Raw genomic sequence first — 5,070 nt, forward strand, 5'->3', positions numbered from 1 at the left:
TGATTTGATGAAAATTCTCTCATTTTATCAAATCTCCTTCGTCTCGAGGAAACTCCTCGGTTTCATGGTACTTCCATAAATCCATAAAAATAATATAAAATTAAGGAAAGGAGTGTGGGGCGTGACCATTGGCCAACCGGCCATGCCTTGGTCCCAAGCCGGCCCCACACCCACGGTTCCTTATTATTTTATTATTATTATTATTATTTCTCTAATTTCATGAAAAAACTCCTTGATTTCATGGTATTTTTGCACAAATCATCATATAATAATAAAAAAATAAATTATGAAAACTTGTGGGACCGGGCCACTAGCCGGCCGGCCATGCCCTAGCCGGTCCCACACGCCCTTTGTTTATTATTATTATTATTTATCCTATTTCCTTGAATTCATCAAATTCCTTGATTTATGGTATTTCTCTCAAATTAGGAAAAATTCCCTCAAATCATCAAAAATACCTAAAAATATTAAAAAATTATGAAAAACTCGTGGGACCGGGCCATAGCCGGCCGGCCATGCCTCCATGGTCCCACAGCCCTTGTTTTTATTATTTTAATATTTTTCTTCCTGAACTCATGAAAACTCCTTCAATTCATGGAAACTCCCTAAATTCATCAAATTTCTCAAAATTCATGAATTTTTCATAAAATCATCAAAATATTATAAAATTAAGGAAAAGGCACCACGGACCGTGGTCACGACCGGCCGACCATGCCTTGACCACGGCGGTCCCACGCCTCCTCATTCCTTATTTTATAATTATTTTTCATCATCTCATGGTGTTTTCCTCAGTTTCGTCGAAACCCTAATTTTGGCATATTTTCTCGAATGGATGCTCAATTGCACGCCAGAAAATATCAAAATTCTCAGGACTGAGACGCGGACGCCTTGGGGACACGAGCACGCTATCTTGACCGACCAAGATTGGCTCTTTGGCTCACGGAAGCCGGTCCCATCAATTTTCACAGTTTTGACCTAATTTGCACAATTGCTCGTATTAGGTCCAAAACTCTTCCAAACACTTTGGATTTTCATGAAGTGATCGTCAGGCGGTCACGTGACAACCCAGGGCCGGTTTCATGACTCCATGGTCGGTCCCTCGCCTCGTCATAATTAATTAGGTTTTCTCACCTAAGGCTCAGACGAGCATTTTGAATAAATGATTAAGCCAGCATTTAATCATTCTTCCACCAACAAATCGTCAACTCTTCAGGAGTTCTTCGTATTTGCTCACGTGAGCATATGGACACTACATGGTTGATCCACGGTCCCATGTAGTCGCTCCCTCCTTCGTCCCATGGTTAAACTTCTGACGAACCATGAATTGATCATCAATTGATCAAATTAGGGTTTCTGAATCCAAGGATCATCATTCCAGATTCCAACCTTAATAATTTTACGACGGCCTCATGGTCATTAATTTTATTAATTATGCTCGGTTCAACGACCAGTATTCTAATTAATATTTTTGGTACGCTGCCAATAATCCATCAGATGAGCAACACATGCTCAGACGATCAAATATTCAACAATTCATCACATGAGCAACACTTGCTCAGATGATAAATATTTGCTCAAACCAAGGAATATTGGTTCAACAATCAATATTCAACGATCCATCGAATGAGCAATACTTGCTCACTTCATCGTAAGAACTATACCTCTGTCTCATGACATGTTCAATTCATGAGTTTCAGAACATCATGTTCAACTCAGCAACTACATGGACTCATCGTCCCATCAAACCACGAAGTCATCAATTGACTAACAAACCACGAGACGTCAATCGTGTCACTTGGGGGATATCACTTAGGGTTTTGGTCTGGCGGTCTACGGCACGTGTGTTCAAAACACGATGGAATGTGAGCAAGTCGTGCAATCAGTTGAAGGAATTCACGAGGTAGTGGGTGGAAAATCGACCAAGTCTCCACACGTTGAGCAACTGGTTTCAAACACGATCTCCACTTCCCCACTCCTTGATTCCATCAACTGTCACACTTCATGGAATCATGGTGTCTAAAATTCCAGCAATATAAATAAGTCTCTGAATCATGATTGAATCCATCAGTATCATCAATCTCACGTCTCATCGACAACACGAGATCATCAACTCATCAATTGAGCAACTATATCTGGAGCAATTTCAATCATTCAGAGCTTATCATATTCAGAATTCACACACCCACAATCTTTGATTACCATTGATTCCACACATTTCCAGCTTCCCTCCTACAGATCAACCCATCCTCTCTTGTGACCGAATTTACTCTGGAACGGTCATTGTCTTGATTTAGGCCGGAGTACTACAGATTGATCTCTCGAATCTAAAGCACCCCCTTTGCAGCGGTGCATCTGTGTGAGGTTTAACATTTCGCTCGGTTCGAGGAGTCTCCTCCGTACGGTCGTCTCCTCAATTCCTTAAAAACCAGCAAATCGTTTTTCCCCATCTACAGATTGGCGACCACAGTGGGAGATTATTCTCGGTTGCAATCTACAATCTCACAAGATGGTTGGTCTTAGGACTAATTCAACTAATTCAGATCAGAATATTTCAAACGGCAACATTCCTCATGTTACACCTGGCGGCATGGAAGGCAGAGGGATCCCGACTTTGGCAGAGTTGGCTCAAATCCTAGAGGTCCATACCAGGAACATGGACCTGATGAAGGAGACGATAAACCACATCCTCGACTTTCTCATCAGATTAACATCCGAGTTAGGCGGTATCTCCGCTCCAGAAGCCTCAACACCGGGGACTGAAGCGTCATCTGACCCTCAAATCAACAGCTTCACCACATACGAGAAGCCGGTGGAACAAGAGGTCACACATTTGATTGAAAATCTATGTGAACTCCTACTTCTCCAGGGATCAGCGCAGACACATTTTCAGCACTCAACCAGATATCATCCAGCGTGCAAATAACGCCACCAACACCATCAGAAGAAGTCTCCCTAGTGCCTGGGCATTCGATCGACAACATCTCTTTTGGAGAAGAAGATCGCATGACGGATGAAGGACACAACCGAGCATTGTATGTCACTGGTTTCATCAAAGGCACCGAATTTAGAAGAGCTCTTGTCGACACCGGTGCTTCCACCAACATTGTCACTATGAAGACTCTCAGGATGGCCAGATTCCCACAAGGTAAAATCGTTCGCTATCCCATCCTAATGACAGGATTTGAAGGAAGTCAAAGCCATACATATGGATATGCATACATAGATTTGAGGGTGGGGCCGATTCGATCGAAAGCAAAGTTTCATGTGATCGAGCAAGAACCTGACTACCACATAATACTGGGACGCCCATGGCTCCATGATAACAAGGTGGTTCCTTCAACATACCATCAATGCATGAAGGCCCTGCTCGACAACAAGATCGTTCGCATTCCGGCTTCATCATCTCCTTATGCTCCCGTCTATGATACTGAGTTCCTTGAATCTCAAAAAGGCGTCCCGGAACCTCCAAGCAGGATTCGCAGTACTCCACTTCCAAGCTGGAAGACTATCGAGAAGGCTGATAACGATCCGTCATCCTCAGCTGCTAAAATGATCAAGTCACCTACTACACACCGACTAAACGCCATAATGATCAAGTCTCAACTCCAGGGTCAAACTTCACGACCGATCGAGATGAGAGGGAGAGTCATTTATCGCCGACGGAAAGATTAGCAATTAATCGGGGAGAACGATGAAAAGTCTCCCCACCATGAAGAATCGTGTCAGAGTGAGCTATCACTTGAAGAAGAAGTCCAGATGCCCCGACAACTACAGGACGACACTGACTCTACCACTGACGATCTTGAAACAATCAACATTGGGACTGAAGACGATCCAAGGCCAATCCTGATCAGTTCAGCACTATCACCAGAGGAGCGGACCGAGCTGATAAAATTTGAAAGAATATCAAGATGTCTTCGCCTGGACGTACGAAGAAATGCCGGGTCTGGATGACAAACTCGTCACCCATCACCTGCACATCGTCCCTGGTTCCAAAGCTGTCAAACAACCGCCCAGACAATTTAGACACGAAGTCGAGGAGAAATCAAGGTCGAAATCCAGAAACTGTTGGCAGCAGGGTTCATCAAGCCTATTCTTCATCCAACGTGGCTAGCAAATGTGGTACCTTGTTAAGAAGAAAAATGGTCAAATCAGATGTTGTGTCGACTTCAGGAACTTGAATAAATGTTGTCCAAAGGATGATTTTCCTCTACCCAACATTGACATGCTCGTCGATGCAACCAGTGGTCACGGTATGTTCTCATTCATGGACGGCTATAGTGGGTACAACCAGATCAAGATGTATGAACATGACGCCAACAAGACTGCGTTCCGTACTCCCATTGGGAATTTTCACTACACTGTGATGCCCTTTGGATTAAAGAATGCTGGTGCCACCTATCAACGAGCCATGACTGCCATATTCCACGACATGATGCACAAGCAAGTAGAAGACTATGTTGATGATGTGGTGGTAAAATCGAAGACTCGAGCATCTCATCTCGAAGTTCTAAGGCAGGTGTTTGAAAGATGCAGAGAATACAAATTAAAAATGAATCCTTTAAAGTGCGCATTCGGAGTTTCTTCCGGAAAATTCTTAGGATTCCTGGTCACGGCTGAAGGGATCAAAGTCGACCCAGACAAGGCAAAAGCTATTACCACCATGCCTCCTCCACGTACCGTGAAGGAACTACAGAGCTTTATGGGCAAGGTAAATTATATTCGACGCTTCATTCCTGGATTAGCTCAACTCATTGCTTCGTTCACACCTCTGCTGAAAAAGGAGCAAGCTTCACCTGGACAGCTGTTCAACAAGAAGCTTTCCATAAAATACAACATATTATTGTCACCGGCCGTCATGAGGTCTCCAGTGCAGGGACGACCTCTGATTCTTTACACAGCCTCCAGTGACGTCGCCATCGGCGCACTCCTCGCTCAGGAAGACGACGAAGGCGTCGAACGACCGATTTACTACTTCAGCCGCACAATGAGAGATGCTCAACTCCGATATCCAAAGGCCGAAAGGGCATGCCTGGCATTGGTACATGCAATCCAGAAGTTCAGACATTA

Source organism: Papaver somniferum, chromosome 7 (genome assembly GCF_003573695.1).
Source record: "Papaver somniferum cultivar HN1 chromosome 7, ASM357369v1, whole genome shotgun sequence".
NCBI classification, from domain to species: domain Eukaryota; kingdom Viridiplantae; phylum Streptophyta; class Magnoliopsida; order Ranunculales; family Papaveraceae; genus Papaver; species Papaver somniferum.